Below are 21827 nucleotides of genomic sequence, written 5' to 3'. Positions count from 1 at the left end.
AATTGACTCGTAAATTTTGCTCCGAGTCACGAGTTATTACACATTTCTGAAGCTCCGAGTCAAGTCAAGTCAAGTCATTTTTCCAAAGTGACTCGAGTCAAGTCAATAAGTCATACGAAAATGTTGACTCGGAGTCAAGTCAAGTCATGCGAAAATGTTGACTCGAGTCAAGTCATGACTAGAGTCATCCCAACACTGGCGTATAGCCAGCGGGTGGGTTTTGGGTCTAAATCTCTTATTTCAAACTCAAAACCCCGTCCTTTTGGAATGTCGATTCTATGTCTGATATTTCCGATAAAATGAAAATTAATGTGTATAGTACAGGAGAAGGAAATTCTGTTCAGTACGTACTGAGACACTTAAGGCAGATAGGTTTAAACTGGAGGTGTAGTAGTTACCGTCGCTACTCAAGTAGAAGTGACGCCGGAATTTCTACTCAAGTAGTTACGATTTTAGACTACTTCTACTTGACAGTTTACAGTTTTTTAGGTAAAATAGGCGTAGAACACCTACTTACTTACTTGTGAGCCGCCACTCCTACTAAAACTGTCAAGTAGAAGTAGTCTAAAATCGTAACTACTTAAAAAGTAGTGCGAGTAAGCAAAATCTACTTCAAGTACTTCAAAAAGTAGAAGTACCTCGTTACTGACCACCTCTGGCCTTAACCAACATGAAGTGCGATCCCAGAAAGATCGCCGGCGATAGAACCTTCGCCGAAGATCGCGTAAGATGGCCAAGTCTTTGCAAACTGAGTCCCGCACACGAATACGACGCGAGCAGAGGCAATAAATATTGCGCCCTTTGAATAAATGCAAATTGAGAATCGTGCGCGATCTCACCAAAGACATTCTCTTTTATTTGTTATGGTGCGTGTGAGCGATCTTTTAAGTGAGGACTACTTTCTCCTGAAGTTTACGAAATAACAGAATTCTTGTGGACCACCCGACGCTCACCCTCCACAAGCTCATGAATAGTCTTGCCGCGTTATTTGAACATAGCCGCTAGCTCAATATGAATAATTGAGTGCCTTCTAAATCTTTGAAGAAACGACTTCTATCAGATCCATACCGGTAAATCTTATAATGATAACGTATATGCAGGACCGTAACAGAGTCGCACCTAAAACCTGCAATTGTAGCGACCCCGTTACGGCGTATACCAGTAGCAATAACGAGAACGCGGGTGTGGTACTGGGCTCGGGACATCTTCTCTTTACAACTGCCGCCTGCTCAGTGCTCATTGCTCAACGATCACACACAATATACGGCCTGAGACTGACACCAACACGAGTCTATGAGGTCATAATACTATATTAATGCGACACAAGAAACTCATAACAGCGATGCTCACGGACACATAACGGAGCCCAGACGATCTACAAACTCCTATACGATACATGCACAATTGCACAATGCACATGCACACTACAAACTGTAACGACACTCCACGCTAAGCCCACGCAGCACGCACGTCGCACACATACCTATCAGCCTAACTAAACCCTAGCCCAGCAGCAGCCTTGCCATCTACAAGCGAGTACGAACTACCAACGGGGCCACATCACTCCCTAGGTGCTCGCGCAGCACCGTCAGTGACTATAGGCCGTGCCCCAGCCAACTATCCGCACAGAGACTTCGACCGGTACATCCAACTCAAGCCTACAAATACAAGACCAACTACCTACTACTTCACGCCGTAACTGCTTAATACCACCACTACTTCACGCTGCTGCTCCCAACTACTAATACTTCACGCTATCAAACACAGAGACACAGTGTTGGGATGACTCGAGTCAGACTCGAGTCAACTTTTTCGTATGACTTGACTTGACTCGAGTCACTTTACCAAAATGACTTGACTTGACTTGACTCGGCACTTCAGAAATGTAGATTGACTCGTGACTCGGAGCAAAATTCACGAGTCAATTTCAAGTCATCAAGTTAGCGGTGTCGATTAAATCTATGTTTCTTGTGCATGTTCGGATTGTTCGCGATACGCCGGTGTCACTTATGAGAGCAACCATTCATTTACTGATTGCTTCATCGTTACATCACAAATAAATTGACCTCAAACGAAATGATCACAACTTACGTCGTTGTAGTAGTAGATTAATCTAATCGCAACGTATCTCCATTTCTTACATTGCGCAGCGCTCACTCTTACCAACCTTAAATCGAATAAACATAGTTTATGCGTTTATATTCACACGGATGTATAGATGGGTGGGTAGTGTATTGTACGATATCAATTTGTTTCAACTTCTCGAGGCTTCGTATTCGATCCTCAATCTTGGATAATAATAACAGACGGTATAGCGTAGCCATCGGCGCCGAGTTACGGGGTGGCGGGGTGGCGCAGCCATCCCATGACACAATTATGGGGTGGCGGCCACCCCATGCAAAATGCTTAAACGCCCGCCGACTGCGCTATCAATTAGCGAGTCCGTATTATCGCGTAAATGCCAACTATTTACCATTAACCGATATGCGCGTGAATAATTGATTACTTGCTTAAAACGCCCCAATAAAGTGTAATCCGTGATTAGTAATCACTAATCAGTAATCACTAATCACTAATCAAACAATCGAAGCGACCTCGTTGACGGCGTCGATTTCGACACGCTTGCGCCGAGAAACACCATCTCCTCTCTTGACCAGAAAAACGAATTCACGTTCTACTTCTCTCAATTAAGTTGTATTTGCGCGCAGATTCGTCTACAAAATAATTCTTGAGTTAGTTTCGTGATAGTCGTTTTAATTGGAGCGCGATCGCGAAACAGGACAGTATGTTTGTGTATGCCTGCGAAGAGAAAGTCATTCCTGCGCAAAGTGCGCATATTCATTACTCTAACAAGGCTTTGCTAACTTTTATCGGGAAATGCAGCAATGCAGCTCAAACTTATAATGAGCAAACAATTGTCGCGATGACAGACTCGGAATCTCATTGTGCTGTACGCAAGTTGAGTAATTACTGATTAGATGCGCGCTTTCTCGTTCGCTATCATCTGTAGGCTACCAATTCTTGTCTGCTTTATACATTCGTATTCCGTTGATGTCACTTGTCAGTGTTTGATGTTTTATTAATACTGCGCATTGTGCAGTACATGGCGTTGAATTACGCTGTCAAATATTGATGCAACAAGAGATTCTCTGTGGCGCAAATTCTGAATTTATTCGATTAGTTTGAGCGGGAACCTAGCTTCTATGTTCCAATAAACTTCATTGCTGGACGGACTCTATGGGGCGCAACCTTATCGCGGATCGAATCTCAAACCATCGGGATTTGTATTCCCATTAATAAGGTTTCGGCATGCGCCCATATTGCTCTTGCTGCAATAACACCTTTTGAATTAATATCACACCATTTCACGATCAAATTCGACTGGCTGATCGGGACCTACGTACGACGCAGGCCCAGGCTGATATTAACCAGCGCGTTGTCGGTATTAAAGCACTATACGTGCGTAGCCAGTGAGCTTCTCATTTAAAACTAAAAATCCCGTCCTTTTGAAATGTCAATTCACAATTCGCATTATCGATGCTGCGTACTGCAAATGAGCGAGAATCATTTGTATGCGAAATGGGTCTTCGATATCTCATGTAAACTATCGTCGGTGATTTGATTTAGCGCGTCCGCACGCAGGCCTGCTACCGTCCGCAGAAACACTTTCGCCAAACAGTAACAATCTCTGAGTGTAATATTGTTTGTGTTTATGTATCTTTTTGATTAAAACTTGTGCCAGCGTCGAAACAAATTGTGCTCGTTGCCATTGCCGATTCTGGGTACTTAGGCAGGACTCGCGCACCCTGCTGTAATTGTAATTATTGCGGGTTTGCGACATGTCTGCAATTTCGGTATCAGCGCAACCTTGCCGGCCAATTGTACAGTCCAATAAAATTGTTTACTACTATGTATTTCGCACAGCGTACTGATACTGATTTCAGCAAACTAACGATCGGTATGAGATGTAAATTTTCGACATCATTGCTAGAAACTTAACATTTCATCGCGCGCTCTGAGAAACACCTATCGCGATTTGACGACCAAATATACTTTCACCTTCTACAAATTAAAGTGCGATATTGGCATCGATGAGGACCGCAAGCCGCGTTTAAAATATTTTGTGAACCATTTTTGTGATAAATATTCTCTGAGCGCAAAGTTTAACAGTGTTTTATTTTGAATGTGCCTGGTAGTTGGAATTTATTCCAGTGCCCATCATATTAATCCAATTATAATTTTCGAACGTAAATCGGGAAATGCAGCAATGCAGTCAAAATCGATGTTTCAATCAGCAACCAATTGTCGCGATGCGAGCATCTCAATACTAAGTAAAACCCATTGTATTGGCGGCAAGGGATAATTACTGATTGGCCGGACGCGTTTGTAATCATACTTCTTGTCTGTCTTTCGTGTTCCAGAATTGTTGCGCCATGTTACTGCTTAGTCCAGCGATGAATGCTGAGCGCTTGGCAATCAATAACCTAATTTCGCAATGATCTAAGCGGGAGATCGCGTCGTGTGCACAGACGAATCTCGCTAATTGATCCGGGCCGCGCGTTACCCTGATAATACGACATGTTGAATTGCAACTGAATATTAGCATCAGAATGGTAATTTCAAAAGGGCGGGGTTTTGCGTTTCAAAAGAGGGGGGTTTCGACACCCCCCTGGCTACGCGCATGGCGCCACCCCATGCCAAAATAAAAGTCGGCGCCTATGCATGTAGCTATACAGTTATGTATATTATTAGCAGTTCTACATGTGCGTGAGTGATAAAACACCTTTATGCATGTATTTAAATTTATATTCGTTATTTGATTCAAGATAAATGACCAATTTATATGTCCTTCACGCAGCGAGCAACATGTAATGACTTTGAATCATGACTCATACTTCGAAAATTCAATTTGACTTGAATTGTGACTTGACTCGTGACTTGACTTGACTCGACTTGACTCGAGTCACCTCCGAAAAACGAGTGACTTGACTTGACTCGAGTCACCTTCGAAAATCGATTGACTTGACTTGACTCGAGTCAAAATGTGCAATGACTCGAGATGACTCGTGACTCGAAGGTAGTGACTTGATCCCAACACTGAGAGACATACTCACTCGCATCCATCTTCAGCCACGCTATCAGCCAACTCCCCACTTAACTAAGTCAACACGCGGCCTCCAGCCATACCACGCGCAACAATATTCTAAACGGCAAATACAGAACATTCTGGAAACCTCAGGTTAACACACAATAATTAACGTGACCTGTACTTTCGAAGACACCTCCCCCTTTAGCTCTACCGGTAGCTCTGATCACGCGGGCAATTATATGATATGCAATTAATAATATTATTGAGAAAATTCAGGCATGAATTTGGAAATTTCCTTGCGCTTCGCGCCACTATAGACGGTGTACACCTACCTACATGACAATGAATTCGGACTTTTGAGTAGCCGGGGAGGTCTAGGGGACGAAGCCTTCCCAGGAGTTCGGTTGATTGCCCTATGGGGTGCCCAAGACCAGTGGAAGAAACAATATCACTGACCAAATTCAACCACTACTTTCTACTTTTCAAAATCCAAATTTGCTAATGTTTATCCAAAATACTGTTTAGGTAGAAGTCGAAGTAGTCTGAAAACATATCAACTTCATTAAGTACTGCAAGTAGGATAGATCTACTCGACTTTCCAAAAAAAATAATAAAAATTGACATAGATATTATCTCCCAAACGTGACGTGGTAGAACAAAATTAGCGCCCCAAAATTAAGTAAAAATGAACCAAAGGAATCCAGGCGCAAAAATCGTGTTGACGAGTTTTATTATCACTAATAGTATAGATTTTCTGGACGTCTCTTTGCCATTTTAAGGTGATTTATTCTCACTAATAGAGTTGCTGAACGCCGCTCTACCATTCAAAGTGATTTATTTAACGTCTCTGGGATCTAATAGGCTACGATTAACATTTTAATTTTTCCCCTGTGTATTGAAATGTGACTTCGGAATTATTCGGGGATGAAATCATCTGTTCGCCTTCTGGTCAATTTCAGTTGATCTCGTTCCGAGTCGCGTATCTTGATGACTTTTATATTATCTTCTAATACTTTCATTCAGTGTGCACTGTGCATGCCTCCTTTTTGCAGGTGGGTGTCTGATTTCGAAGGCTACTCCAGGTCGTTTCGACACCTTCCTATCTCTCATTGTATCGCTGTCTTGTGGTGTAATGAAATGATTAAATTGTTAACAATAAATTGAATTAAATTCGATCGATTGATCCGTCGAACTATTCCGTCTCGAAGCTGACTGGACGTTGTATGCCGACTATCAACATTTCTTGCTTTTTACCCTCGAAACCACATGGTTTTCGGAAGATGGCGACTAGGGATGGTGTGAACATGAGGTTCACGTTCGCGTTCTGTGTGTGAACCTCAGAAATTTAGAGGTTCACATACACAAACGAACCTTGTTAGGTTCTGCACTGTGAACCTTTTTCATATATCACAATTTTCACTTCATTATATCATCTTTTCATTTCAACTACGGGCCACTCTATGCATGGCGCTGGCAGCATGAAAAAAAATCAACACTGAACGAGCATGCACCTTGACAATCTCAAAAAGTTACCTACTTTGTTACAAAAGTTTGCTCGAAATATCCAGCTTTCCGTTTGTGAATATTTAGTGACTCTCCGCTGTGAGCTTGACCCGCAATCATACAACATCAAGAGCGAGCAGTGCTGCTGGGATGACTCGAGTCACCTTTTCGTATGACTTGACTTGACTCGAGTCACTTTGCTAAAATGACTTGACATGACTAGGCGTATCAGAAATGGGGATTGACTCGTGACTCGAAGCAAAATTTACGAGTCAATTTCAAGTCATCAAGCAATCGATGTTGATAAAAATCACTGTATCATGCTATCGGATTGGAAACAGTGAAACAGGATTGGGAACAGTGAAAAAATATATTTCCAAGTGAAAATGGTTTGTTACTCAGGGAAAAAATATATTTCCAAGTGAAAATGGTTTTGTTACTCTGGGTAAACGATAGATCGCCAAGCGAAAAGGTATTGTTACACCGGGTAAACGATAGATCTCCAAAGGAAAATGGTTTTGTTACTCGGGTAACGGTGGATCTCCAGGTGATAATGATATTTTTTACTCGGGTAAGCGTCATGTATCCAAAGGAAAATGTATTTTTACTTGGGTAAGTGTCGTGTGTCCAAAGGAAAATGTATTGTTACTCGGGTAAGTGTCGTGGGTTCAGTGTTTCCAGTGTCGTTGGTATTGTTAAACGTTGTCGCCGGTAGCCGTTGGTATACTATTATGAGTGTGAAAAGGATTTGCACGTCTTGTGCAGAGTATCGCGACAGTGAACATATTTTTGGTGCGACGAAACAAGATCGTTGTTCAAATGTCACCGCATGTATCTCGATTACCGAGTAGCTGTACAACAGAAAGGAGTCTACAGTTGGTTCGTGCTGTATGTCCCGATAAAAACCACAACGAAGACCACTTATGAATCGATTCGAAACATTTCAGCCCTTCTTGCATTTAGTCAATTCGAATCAATTGTAATACGGATCCCCCAAGTATGACACACACACACACACACACACACACACACACACATACATACACTAATATCGTAAACACACAACTCGATGACATTGATATAGTGTTACTAAAAATAATTATAAAATATTTGCAAAACAAAATCGGAATTTATGTCGTAGCAAGTAAATAAGTTGCTTGAGTGTCGTGTTCGATGAGAACGATTGATGACAAGTATACTTTGGTGTTTGAGTGAAAATGAATTATTTAGCGTAGTGACAGTTTGTGACCGACGAATGCAAATTGATTATGATTTTACAATATACGCTTTAATCAACATAACGACTTGACACTGGAAAAACACTTTCACGTTATTCGATAACTCGATTCTCGAAACTTGTTACTTGTACGATTTACCGTTGGGGTGCAAACTATAACGACCATTTTGTATGACAATATGTTTTAGCTGTTTTGTTGTTAGGACAATCATGTGATGACTCAGCACTTTTCGTTAGCGAAGTAGATTGATTTGTGTGAAAGATGTAAGGAACGTGACTAGAAAACATATGTACTCTTTTGTTGGAGTAGCTGATTTATTGCTATGACATTGATAGAACTAGGGTTGGATTATCCGGATAACGATTAACCGGCTAACCGAAGGTTTTTTTTATTATCCGATATCCGGATATAAATCTGCCGGTTAACCGGATAAAATAGTATCGTTAATATGTGTTTTAAACTTTCAGGAAGCTTCAATAAGTCGTATTATCAGTGTTTCGCGCGGCTAATTAGCCAGAAGCGTGTCGCCAATTAGCGTGATACGTCAATGCACTGAGTAACGCGACGCAATCTCCCGCTGAGAAGATCGCCAAATTAGGTCATTGATTACCGCGAACTCGGCTATCGTTGCTGGTAGGGATGGTGTGAACTTGAGGTTCACGTTCGTGTTCTGTATGTGAACCTCGGAAATTTAGAGGTTCGCGTTCACAACAGAACCTTGGTAGGTTCTGCACTGTGAGCCTTTTTCCTATATTAGAATTTTCACTTCATTATGACATTTCTGGTTCGTATTTATTGCATTTCAACTGCGGGCCACTCTATGCATGACGCTGGCAGCATAAAAAATCAACACTAAACGAGCATGCACCTTGACAATCTCAGAGATTCTACTTGCTTTATGACTAAAGTTTTCTTGAAATATCCAGCTTTCCGTTTCTAAATATTTAGTGACTCTCTGCTGTGAGCTTGACCCGCAATCACACAAGATCACGAGCGACATGCAGTACACGTAGTCAGCGAATGATGCTTATTCAACCAATCAATGAGATTGATATCGTTTTTTGATGTAACAAATCTAGCAGGCGTACGGGGTCAATCCTGACTTCATATGTTTACTGTATCATTAAAACCAAATCCGTGCGATTGAGGTGTTGGCTACAGCTGTATAACTTGTGACGTAGCCTAATATCGGTAGCAAGTATAGAAATCTGTTTTACACTCTGCCCAATATCAATGTAGCAATACTCAGATGCCGAATACATTGTCCGGTCTGGCTAAGACCGTTGAGGCGTAAGCTTATATTCCCTGGCAACTCCTCGTCGAAATTGTTGGCAAAGCGACGGATGATATTGATTTTATGGGAGTATTAAATCATTTGATTGCCTCAGTTGATACATTTAGCGACGTTTCAAACGCCAATATGTACTTCAGCATTGTGTCATTATGTGGCCCGGGTCGTCGCTAGGTATCGTGTACACTGTACATTAATATAGGCTATCACTTCATTGAAATGCAGGGTTGTAATTAGCAATATGACGTCACGTGACGTCATAAGGTTCACGTTCGCGTTCACACAGAACCTTTCAAAAAGGTTCGCGTTCACACGAACCTGAACCTTTCAGAGGTTCACACCATCCCTAGTTGCTGGCCTGGTTTTTCGAGTCTTCAACGAGCCTATAGTTCCGCTGGCAGAATCACATCTGCAATAGGCTCTGTGGACATTATTCCATCACTGGCCTACATAATCGCATCTGCATTGGCCTGGTGCTCACGATATTATTGCTGGCCTGCGCAATCGCATCTGCAATAGGCATGGTACGAACGATATCATCGCTGGCGTAACCATAGTCTCGGGCCTGGCATGCGTTGGCTCCTATCTCTTGGTGACTTGGAGACAATATGCCGCTGAGATTATTTTGATTAGTGATTGTGATTAATGAGTGACATTGCGAAACTGAATGACATCGAATGTTCGCATTTCGGAAACATGTTCGTCCGTGCAAGCGTATTTGATTTCCGCTGATACTAAATTCGAAAAAAAAAAATCGAAACCACCTCGTTTTATTTAAAACACTCCCCTTATTTTTCGTCTGGCTACGAGCCTGATCATGTGAATTTCTCATGGAGGAATTAGAGCGAGCTATCATGTCGGCCTCAATTCTGGTATCAGCTACTCTTCCTTCCAGTACTGGACACCTAAACAGAAGAATGGGCAAAAAGGAAGCGCTGCTTACAATATTCAGCCTTGCTTACTATAATTCAGCCCATTTTGTGGAAGCAGAAAGAGCATTAAATACTTGTGGACTCTTTGTTACAAAACTCTGGTCCCGGCTACAGGATGCCACTATTGATGCGGTGTGCTTTATAAGGAGGGAGCTGCAATTACACTGTAATGATTTTGCGATCCATTTTTCATGCAGACCTCGTGAAATCGATTATCTCACTTATAGGATTCACTATCCGGTTAACCGGTAAGCTAAATTCCAAATATACGGATATATCCGTTATCCGGATAGTGAAAATTATTGATATCCGAACTGACCCTAGATAGAACCCTCGGGAAGTGAGTATGCTTTTCTTTCACGAAAGTTTACGTGGCTCCGTTGTAATAATTTTGTCGGATGGATACCGCAATTGTGCTGGACTTACACATGGTATTCACATACTGTACAAATACAAACTTTTGTGTAAACAACTCTGATGTTTCTGTTAGTACTAGTTCTGTGTTGAACTATTAGATTATTAAGATACGTGAACAGTAGGGCTGTTCAAAAATAACCTTTTTTCCTGAATCTTGCGGGTTAGTTGATTAAATCGTTAGGTTGCCTTAAAAAATGACGCACACCAAATTTGAATTCATTCCAACCAATATTCGCGGATTTCGTAGAGTTTGAAAATTTTGAATTTGCCTAAAAATGCAAAAAAAATTTTTTTTCCAATTTTCCTTCCAACCTTATGAAATTGTTGCGCTGTCTTCAAAAACGATGCAAAACAAATTTGACTCAATTCCAAGCTGCAGAAGCCGAGTTATTCAAGTTTTATGATGATAATTCTGGGATGATCCACCAATCAAGGATAATCCCAGAATTATCAAAGAAAAACTCAAATAACTCCACTTCTACGGCTTCGAATTGAGTCAAATTTGTTTTGCATTGTTTTTGAAGACAGCGCAACAATTTCATGGGGTTGGCAGAAAAATTTGAAAATTTTTTTTTTACATTTTTAGGCAAATTCAAAATTTTCAAACTCTACGAAATCCGCGAATATTGGTTGGAATGAATTCAAATTTGGTGTGCGTCATTTTTTAAGGCAACCTAACGATTTAATCAAGTAACCAGAAAGATTCAGGAAAAAAAGTTATTTTTGAACAGCCCTAGTGAACAGTCACTGAACGCCCATTCAGTCAATAAAGTTATTGTGATATCGAAACAGTTTGAAGGCGTCACCAATCATTGCGTATGTTCGTAGCACGAGAATATCGAATATTTTCGTGTGCCATGAATATCTTTCATATACACTTAGTATGATATGAGATGTGTGGAATAATAATTAGTGTCCTACAAAAGTAAAACTTGTTGTGTTTGATTGCATACTTTTTTATCATTGTTCGTTGTGGTTTTGAAAGACGGGTGAGTTTACCTCTAAATGTAGTAAGCGTAGTACCTCAAGCAATAAATTTGACTCGTTTGAAAATCGACAACGGGAAAAACATACCGGTCACTAGAGTAACAGTATCAATATGAGTGGTATATTATTTTTGCGATATGCAACCAATCTTCTAAGCATAACTTTTCAAAAAATTCGTCATGTCATAGAGAAGTCGGTTGGGACGAATTCGAAACAAATGTACTTCGATTATCATGACAAAGGGAATTAAGATCAACGCAGTATTTCGGAAGTGAATGTGTATCGTTTTGTATGTTCAGCAAGCACTAAATGACAAAAATATCAAACTGCGCATACAACTCGGTTAGTTAAACGATGCAGTTACAAGTCGGGTGTAATCTCGATTTACAGATGACAGCTTGATGATGTAAAGCTCAACTACTCCAGTGTGTTTATTGCAAAGTATTTGACACAAACAAAATATTGAATGAAGACCCACACCTTGGTTTCATTACCAAGCGAGTGAAAATTGTTTTAGGCTGGCCAGATATGATTTGTATTTAGAAAAACAATCTACATCAATTAAGTGACGCTGTTTAATATCCGTCGACTGAGTAAAATTTCTTAGGGCTTGATTTAGTGAGTTGCTAGTAGTGATGAGCGGAGTGTGCTTTTCGAGACTCCGAATCCCTCCGACAACTTTGGTCTCTGAGGCAAACTCCCTCCGACTCCGAAGATCTCAATCCCAGACTCCGAAGAATCTCGTCAAGTATCCGAATCATCCATATCGGTAGAATTAGGCTGTTCAATAACATTGTCGAAGAATCCCAAATGTGCATCTCAAGGCAGGGAGCAAATGATGCACTGCGAATGATATTGGGCGCCTTCAATTTAGTAAACTACAGACACTGCTCAACGAAAATGCCTTGCTAGATCACTAGATTACTCTGCAGTCCCCAATTGCAGGGCAGATGGCTGATTTTTATGCACTTGGCAATCATTTATGCATGTTACCCGCAGAGGTGGTCAAAGTAGTCAAGAAAGCTACTCAAGTAGAAGTAGAAGTAGCGACGCAAAAATCTACTCAAGTACAAGTAGAAGTACTTCTTCCATAAGCAACTAAAACTACTTGAAGTAGAAGTAGAATTTGCTGGCTTAAAATCTACTCAAGTAAGTAAGTAGTTTTGAAAACTCATAATACGTTCGCATGGACTTTCGAAAGCTGCAAATTGAGCTATGCGGAAGGTGCAGAGAGCTTCATGTACAATGCATATTGATGCATCCCAGAAGGTATAAATTTCCGACAGCATGAGCGTTCGACTGAATCATGAGATGCAAATGACAGTTTTGCTATGGAAATGAGGCACTAATCTTTTGTTTGCACAAACATCCCGTTCTAGGAAATGTCATGGCATGTTCCCTCGCGCATATTACGGCATTTAGTTTAGTCGAAGAGCAATACGGAGATGTATAGATACGATGTTAACACTTCGCGCGATTCATACTATAATATAAAAATATGGCGTAACGTAAAAATGCCATATAGTGTAATTGTATTGTAGGAAAATAGACGGCAATGCAACACTTGCTTTTAAACTTAAACATATATATGTTCTCCAGACAAAAGAACTGAAACTAATTAGAACTCCAAGTAATGATACTGCGAATTGAACGAGAACTTCCAATACTACATCAGAAAAGCGGAAAATGTATTTTATGTCTTTTGTCGAGACAGTTTTAACGATGGTCAGGTAAAACAGATCTAACGCTCAAAAAGTCAGAGCCCACTTTTCCAGATTAGGACACGCCATGGGCTGCTAGATTATGATATGATGGGTAAATGCTAGATTGCAAAACGGTAGTTTCAAACGTTATAATGGGCCATATTTACTGTGACGAAACATGTCATATGAACGAAAATGTGGTACAATGCAACCTGCAACCTAAATAATATTTACTTTCGTGAAAACGTATTTGTAACTCTATATCTAATCGATGTGAAGCGCGACGGAAATTATGGGTTTGACTTAAATTTTCTTAAAATTGAAAGTTAGAACTCCGTGAAAACAGCCCGAGAATTACCCAGCTTCTCTTTCTAATTGGGGGTTACACTACTTCTACTTGACAAACTGAAAATAGCGAAAAGTAAGTAAGTAGATCACTAAACATTATGAAGTAGAAGTAGAAGTAACGAAGATTCTATCTACTTGAGTAAGTACCAGAAGTAGAGGGAAACTACTTGAGTAGTTCGAAAAAGTAGAAGTACTTCGTTACTGACCACCTCTGGTTACCCGTCATATTACAACTTTACAAGGTGTCAACTGCTTGTGTTTTGGTTGTAATCAATAGTGTCTTCTGGTCAGAGCTTTCCAAAGATATCGGGGGCAAAAGTTACAAAACTCCGAAAATCTCCGAAAAAATATCTGCAGTAAACTCCGACTCCGCTCTGAGTATCACAAAATTGGCAAAACTCCGCTCCGAATAGACTCCGACTCCACTCCGATGCTCATCACTGGTTGCTAGGGATTCAATCACATACAAGGTAGGTACTTTAGTGACTGAGTATTGTGATGACATTTACTTTAGCGAACGACAACGGAAAAATTTCCGATTTCTTTGTCGGTGTGTGTGTTTTACGAATAATTCTTGTACACCTAACTGTAGGACACATTTAGCAAACGTCATGCAAATTGTTTTTGTGATGGCAACGACTTTCAGTAGTCTGGTTAGATGATGACAATTATTTTAGAAGGTTCAAATCGGTATCACTACTATGCACGACAATACGAACAGATTTTTGTGGATTTCAGTGTAGCACATACTTCGATTTTATTATTGTTTTGAGTTTTGTATTACCCAAGACCGGCTGAATAGGTTGCATCCAGTAAAGATATTCCAATTGCTTCTGCACTGATCAAAGCCTTAGAGTGTGACCTCGTAATGCTTTCACATTTAGCGCGTACAACGGCGAGTCACTAAAAGTATTGATCACTCGCTTCGACTAGTACTCGATACCCAAAGTCATATTTTCATGCTACGTCGTATGTTTCAATTCCCTGTCACAAATTCCGACAATAAATCGTATCAATTGCTGGATTCAATAGTAACGACGTGACATTGTGATATACTGACTCTACACGTAGTCGTTTCAATTACCCGTTACGAATTGCGATAGTAAAGCATTTTGTATCGGGTGTTCAATGTATGAATAATGGAATTGTTACATCTTTAGCCCGGGCTATCGCAACGATAGATTTTAATAATTGTACTGGTTGTTGAATGTAATAATACCGATATTGTTGTTTCATCCTTAGTCTTGGTTACTGGAAACAATTACATTTGTAAAATATGTTCTGATAACCGCGATACGCAGAGTGATTTGTACCAACGTGGAAAAATTTTCCAATCAAGAACATTTCAGACACACTAATCTAGTTTTACAAGTTGGTATGTTAATAACAATGGTACTGAAAAGTTTGTTGCTGTCATAATAACCTTCATCGCAACACCAGGTCTAATTAACGCGAATAATTTAATAATCAAGTAATGATCAACTATTACAAAATCTTGTATGTCAAATCAATGTGTCAATCCTTATGTTTACAGCATGATAACTTTCAATATAACGCCGGCGTTCGAATGTAAGAAATGAATTCTCAACTACATTGGTCAGCCTTTCAAATCTCATATACTCAAAACATAATATATGTTAATCTCAAGTCACGTGCGCCGTGTAGTAATTACTTTTGTCTTACAAAATATACCGACAGTAATTACTTTGGTCTTACGGAATATACCACGTAGTAGTTACTTTATCTTACAGAATAGTAACAACTTTTAAAGTTGAATAAAAAAGATGAGTTGTCGGTATATGACTACAACCGAACTCGCTATGGATGTTAGGTTGTAGTGGCTGTATGTACTCGCGTAATCTTGTTTACTTTTCATACGGCTACTGTTGAGTTGGTCTGGTAAGTTACAAACGGATTGACTTGACAAGGTTTTTGTGTTTTACTCTTTTGCGTATGGCAAGATGTTAAAATGTTGAGATGTCATAGGGATCGTATTTCTGAAACTATCTTTGACAAACGTAAAACCCGATCGCAAATAGAGTTGTAATGTTTCATTACTTGTTTCAAATCATTGTGCATATAATCTCGAAATGTGACTGGGTGAAAGTTGGTATATAGTTATGTTTGTCAATCTATTTCAATTCAGAATACCCCAACGTCAAAATATTTCATTTCGGGTGATCTCAATTTACCTATAGAACATCTCGCGAATGGATTCCGACGCCGTATTATAACATTCTTAATAATAAGGACTCGAGGATTTTCTTGATAGAGTTTGTAAGTGATAAGATGTGTGTTTTTGTTAAGAGTTTGATTTCAAGTTGATAAATACATTGACTGTACAATGTGTATACTTGCGATTCTTGATTCTTGTAGAGTTAGTTGGTATTGATTCCATAGGTGCGAAAACAGCGACGCGGAATGTGTGAATAATCCGATGCGGCTGAATGTTGGCGTCAGTAATATTCAGGTTACGTTCGATTCAACAGATCGCGTTAAAAGGATTTCTCAAAGGATTAGAGTTGTACCGAATCAACACATTCAAATACGAATCAACTTGATTTGTGTAGTGAGTTTCATTTCAAGTTGACAAATTGACACATTGATTGAATATTCTCATGATTCGTATCACGCAACTAAAGTCAACCACTATTCCTGTGAGGTGTGAAAACACTGACATAGCGATCGCTGGAAAGTGTCAAATTGTTGGTTTTCGAATCACCTTCTGCGACGGTTCTGCGACAAAGTAATTACCAAAATATTACCTTGAGAATGATTCCTACCTCCGCAACACGAAACCGCGAGAGATGGCTATGTCTGAGGTGTTATCTTGTGAGCGATCGTAGGATTTGCAATATATTTCACACCTTTTTGAAGTGTTAGCTTGTGAGCGGGGTTCTTGTTGGTTTTCGAATCGCCGTCTACGCCGGCTCTGTGGCAAACTAATTACCATGCGACTGATTCCTAGATTTCGCAAACTATTTCACGCCTTTTTGCTGAAATGTTAGTTTGTGAGCGCGGCTATTGTTGGTATTCGAATCGCCGTCTACGCCGGCTCTGTGGTAAACTAATTACCAAAATATTACCTTGCAAGTGATTCCTAGATCTAGCAAACTATTTCACACCTTTTTTTGCTGAAAGTACGACATGCCGCCGCAGCCTATACCCGAAAGTACAAATCATAAGAATAACGATATATTGTAGTCGCACTCACCGTAAACGTTAGGATTGCCTCGAATCGGTCATATATAATAATTTGGGATATATACATTAAGGAAGGATCAATCACGTGATCAATATACCTGATACATATTCAACACCGGTCGAGAGAGGTCTAAGGGCGATTCACGACCGCGCCCATAAGAACACATGGTGAATCGGCAGAGACCCCGTAAGAATACATGACAGGCGAATCACCGCCACAGCCTATAGCAAAAAGTACGAATGACCACCACGGGTTTTCAATACGAATCACCGCCGCAGCCTATACCTGGAAAGTACGAATCACCGCCGCGTCCATATTAACACATGGCGTCTCACCGCCGAGAGGGGGGGGTCTGAAAGTACGAGTCACCACCACGAGTTTCCAGGCGAATCACCGCCGCACCCATAAGAACCCCAGGCACACCCAGACCGATCATAACTACTACTCGCGATCTCCCACCTTGAACTCATCGGGAGACCGGGGACAAATGTAACTAGGGGCAAATGTAACAATCGACCTCACCGCTAGTAGGATGGAGAAATCAGCTTGATATTTTAAGTGCGCATGCAGTGGTTATCTCTCCTATTATACCTGAAGTTACGTTGAGCTACGATGCGATTGCGAAACCCCGGAATAATTTGCAAAAAACGAAATTTTTGACCCTTAAGTAAAGTTTTTCTGGTCTGGAATAATTTGTCTAGACGAATAGTACCTCAAGTAGTTACAACGTAATATATGTAGCTGGAACAATGATACCATAGTCTACTGTGATGATAGAAAGAATAGGACTTGCATCGCCGGGAAGGTACCATACTGAGACACTAATCATGGTCGAGCGTGTCTGGGGCAATCGTAACACTCTGTTACTTTTGCCCCGTTACAATAAGTTATCAATTCTGAATGTCTTTGTTCATATGTTGGTATTACCATTCATCTACTGCAGAATAATCTTGCAACAGCCAGAAGTTCACCAGAACAGATACTACCTTGCGATACCAATTCTAACATGATGATCTGTCGAAACGGCCATACAATAGTGGTGATGTGAATCTGACGGTTCGGTTATTTTCGTGATTCAACCACCCTTTCTTATGTTGATCGACTTTTGGTGTGTCGAACTTAAATGGTCATGACTGAATTCTCCTCCTCTGACTTTGATCATGGCCCACTTACATTTTGATATTTGATGTGAACAATTTATTATAATTTTGTACAGCACAGAAGAATGTCATTATAGCTTTGACGCCACACAATGTTGCGTCCTCGTTTTGCCCATTCAACCAAGATATGTTAGCCAGGTCGGTTTCGCACCTTCGCAGGTGACCGAATGACCAACCCATTATGTACGCTGAACAACAGAACCTTGGTAGAAGAGGTCGAATATGTGTAGAGAGATAATGGAATGAATGTGTCTCTTGTACACTTTAAGCTTGAACAAGACACGAAGGGTGATATTGCATTCAGATGCCATAAATGCGATGGGGCGTAGCCTGGAAGCGTTCAAACGTCTCTTCCTTATAGTTTCGTGCAATATTACAATTTGTGCTTCCGTTTTCGTTGTTCATTTCGTTTGTGTTTAGTTATGAATAACACTGTTACAATTGCCCCACAAGGGTGGTACAATTGCCCCTGGGTACGGGGCGATTGTAACATTTGAACAGCGATTTTTGCGACCCAAAATTTCCATGATTGATTATTGATGGAGTTCCAATTTAGTTTTTATATCAACTATCGAGTTGTTGGCTTCTTTTTATAAAACGTTGGAAATTTCCACTAGAAAAACACGTAATGTTGGAAAATACAAAAAGTGTTACAATTGTCCCCGGTCTCCCCTACTACTCTGTGTCTTTTGTTGTAATCACGAGTAACTCTGCGTCGGTAATCTGCTTCGGCTTTCTTCACGGCGGTTCGGTCGACAGACTTGGGCAGAAGATCGTCTGGATGACACGGTACTCTTGTTCTTAGTTTGCGGCCCATGCTCAACACTGCCGGCGAGTAGCCGATAGCCAATGGCGTGTTGCGGTATGTGAGTAGCGCTAGATATTCATCGTCACATTTTCGCAGAAGGTTTTTGATGGTCTGAACGGCACGCTCAGCCTCCGAGTTCCCCTGTGGATATCTAGGTGAGGACATGATATGTTCAATTTTCCAGCTTTCGCAAAATGACGCAAAGTCACGGGAAGAGAACATAGGTGCTCCATCTGTGACCAAAGTCTCGCAGATGCCGTGCCTACTGAAAATCTTCTTGAATTTCAGAATCGTCTCTGCTGCGTTCACTGTTTTGGAGACAATGCAAATCTCAATGTCCCTGGAGTAGTAGTCAACGGCTAGCAGGTACATGGAATTCTGGTACTGAAAGAAGTCGGCACCAACACGGGACCAGGGTCTCTCTGGAAAGGATGCTGACAGCATCGGTTCCACCCTTTCTCGCTGATGCTCCGTGCACTTTTCGCAATTTCTGACGGTTTCTTCAATGTCCTTAGAAATTCCAGGCCACCAGCATGACTGTGATGCATTGAGTCGGGATTTTGTCACCCCTTGGTGAGCATCATGAAGGTATCTTAAAACGTCTTGTCTCAGCGTACAGGGGATCACCAAGCGATTCCCTTTAAGCAGGAGTCCGTCATAAGTAGATAAACAGGCTCTATCATTCCAGTATGGCCTAAATGGCCATGCAGCGTCTCTTTGCATTTCAGCCTCCCTGAGGATACATATTGCATCACTGTGCGCAATACGTCATCTTTCTGGAGCTCTGAGCGAATTTCATCCAACCGTTTGCAAGACGCAGGAAGGCTGGATGTGACGGTATTGACATAGGCTTCTGTCTCATTATGAAGGCCATCAACGTCCGCGAAAGTTGGCAACGGACAACGAGACAATGCGTCCGCAGTATATAGCAGTTTCCCCGGAACATGAGATATGGTGAAGTTGAACTTCATCAACCGTTGCACTCTGAGCGGAAGCTCATCAAGAGTCTTTGTTGACAAAAGTGTAACTATAATGGTTGGTGATCAGTCTCCACGCGAAGTTGATTCAAGCCGATCAGGAGTTCCTTCCATCTCTTCATAGACCACGTTATAGCAAGGGCCTCCTTCTCGATTTGAGCGTATCGTCTCTCTGTCTCGGTCAGCGATCTGCTAGCATATGCGACAGGGCGGAGAGAGTTGTCTACCCGGCGTTGCATCAGCACAGCTCCAAGTCTATAACTGCTGGAGTCGGCAGAGATAACAGTTTCCTTATCCGGGCTATACATAGCAAGAGTCACATCCGAGGACAGCTCTGCCTTAACCCGGTCGAAGGCCAGCTGTTGTTCAGCACCCCAGAGTCACGAAGTGTTTTTCTTCAGTAGATCCCTCAGCGGCTTTGTAAGCTCAGGCAGGTTGGGTGAGAATTTCATGAGTTGATTAGTCATTCCCAGAAACCTTCTCAGTTCCGGAACACCACAGATAACTATGATTTACAGCCTCTATATATGTAGGCGTGTTTTTGTTGTTAAGGGATTAGTTGGTCCAACTATTTTGCTTGATTTGGCCATGGTACCATAGGTCCCCCACCCTATAAATATGGTAATTGAATTAAAAATAGTTCACTCGAGGATGGTATTGATTTAAAAAATATGTGCCATTATATACCCTAATACAAGCCCTATAATTCACATCAAAAATTATTGCGGGTTTGTTGGTCTGTAAGTTGATATAGAAAAATGTATATGTCGATCCAAATTTACTTTGCACCCCCTAAAACGTACATCATTTGTCACAGACCCCATAACTTACGCAGGTCGAACTTTTTTGCATGTGAGGAAAGATTCTGCCAGCATGCCATTGTAGACGAAGTCGCGTACTGTAATCATATGATTATCACATAGAATTTCTCAAGTATTTTCGGTACCAGTGTCTCATCGGTACCACATCTCCCCTATTATTCTTCGACTCGGATTTTTGGTTGGACTAAGCAGAATACAAGAACGATACGCAACGTTTTCCGCGTCCAAAGCAGATTTTAGCAGAGCAGGCAGGACTCGACGCCTGGAAAATAGCTACTCATTTAAACGGGAGTGCCGCGTCGAGACAAGAGCGATAAAATTAGATCGTCAGAATATTTCTTCATCGTATCATATTGGATTATACCGTTTAGTCTTGCGACCCACATCCTCATATAAACGTTGTATAATATGGATTGCTCTGTGTGGAATAGGCCTACGTTCATGTTAAAGTTAATAACTGGGAGCTATAATAAATTCAATGTGAGAGCGTAAAGATCTCAGTTGATTGACTAGTTACACAAGCAAGCCTAATACAATGCCAATCGCAGAGGTGAATTCGGGATGTGCTGTACATCGGGCTCGAACCAGATGGTAGGCCTATATAGGCTATATGAGCCCGTATCCGATGGTTGTAATAACAGTCTTGATGCTATCCCGAATGTGACTCATAGGCCTTCGATTATTATATCGGTAATCATGCAGTCGAATAGTCCTTGCGCGCGATTCAAGTGCGAAATACTTTCAACCAGAAAAGACCGACCGGACTTCGAACTCCTAACCCATTGTTTTTTACTACTCGTTAAAATTGGGGGGGGGGGCGGTAGCAGACCTAGACAATTTTCGAAAATGTGCACTGGATGAACAATGGTTAAGAACCACTGATTTACAGATACTAATCCTGGGCGGCTGCAATGTCAATATTCACATTCGACTCGTAAACTAGCATTTTCGCAAAATCAGTAACTCCGATAATGGCGTACTGTTTGTCATGCTCCCTATATTTGTTCTCTTTGACGATTTAACGTGGAGCATGTGTGCATGAGCAAGGGGTATTATATGATCTTGCACGTTTACACAACTATCAGGATATATAACCATGAGCATTGAAAAGTGTGGAATTTGCTCGATATAGTGTATTCTATTTTACAGTGGCGCGCTATCGTCACAAAAATGTAGACTTGTAAACTTATTAAAGAAAGCAATATAGTTTAGGGAATGTCAGTTAGAGCTTAACCTAATCTAATTTACGCTATACATTGTATTTAAATTTAGTTGCCATAAGGAATTAATTACAACCTTATCCGGGTGGCTTCAATCAATCTCAATTTATAATGCGACTGGATAAGAA

The 21827-nt window shown here is 40.9% G+C and overlaps 1 long non-coding RNA gene across 2 annotated transcripts in view; it reads right to left on the bottom strand.

Annotated features, from left to right (window-relative positions):
* Positions 1–21827, bottom strand: part of LOC145441360 (uncharacterized) — a 370726-nt gene that overhangs the window by 104923 nt on the left and 243976 nt on the right. The window lies entirely within an intron of this gene.

Source organism: Botryllus schlosseri, chromosome 6, assembly GCF_051294905.1.
Source record: "Botryllus schlosseri isolate E-star chromosome 6, Bs_hap1, whole genome shotgun sequence".
Taxonomy (NCBI): Eukaryota; Metazoa; Chordata; class Ascidiacea; order Stolidobranchia; family Styelidae; genus Botryllus; species Botryllus schlosseri.
This window is presented reverse-complemented; position numbering and strand designations above follow the sequence as displayed.